This window comes from Dipodomys ordii, unplaced genomic scaffold (assembly GCF_000151885.1).
Source record: "Dipodomys ordii isolate 6190 unplaced genomic scaffold, Dord_2.0 Scaffold74, whole genome shotgun sequence".
Classification (NCBI taxonomy): domain Eukaryota; kingdom Metazoa; phylum Chordata; class Mammalia; order Rodentia; family Heteromyidae; genus Dipodomys; species Dipodomys ordii.
This window is the reverse complement of record NW_012267290.1, coordinates 1,315,713-1,316,074: the sequence shown is the minus strand read 5'-3', so window position 1 is coordinate 1,316,074 and position 362 is coordinate 1,315,713. Positions and strand designations below refer to the sequence as shown.

The 362-nt window shown below is 71.0% G+C and overlaps 1 protein-coding gene across 1 annotated transcript in view; it reads left to right on the top strand.

Moving 5' to 3' along the window:
• The window catches only part of Kif13b (kinesin family member 13B), a 94,937-nt gene that overhangs the window by 90,276 nt on the left and 4,299 nt on the right, over nucleotides 1–362 (top strand). The window lies entirely within an intron of this gene.

The window sequence follows — 362 nt, the reverse complement described above, 5'->3', positions numbered from 1 at the left end:
TCCCCCTGCCTGTGCACACCTCCACATGTGGCACCCTCCCCTCCCCCGTGCACACCTCCACACACGCCCCCCCCCTCTGTGGCCATCCCCTTGGAGAGCTTGGCCTCACCTGTCTGTCCTCTGCCCGGCCATGCTGGCTTCCTGACTGCCATGTCCCAGACCAGGGGTGCCCAGCCCCGACCCGGCCTCCGGAAGGACGGTCAGGGCAGTGACCGGCCCTGACTCAGTCCGGGCTCCAGCTCGGGCTGCCTGCCTTCTAGGACTCTCAGAGCCCTTGCTGGAGCAGCGTTCCCTAGGCCCGGGATCCTCTCCGCCTCCCCACGGGACGGGGCCTCCTTGCCGCCCGCCCCGGCCTGCCCCGG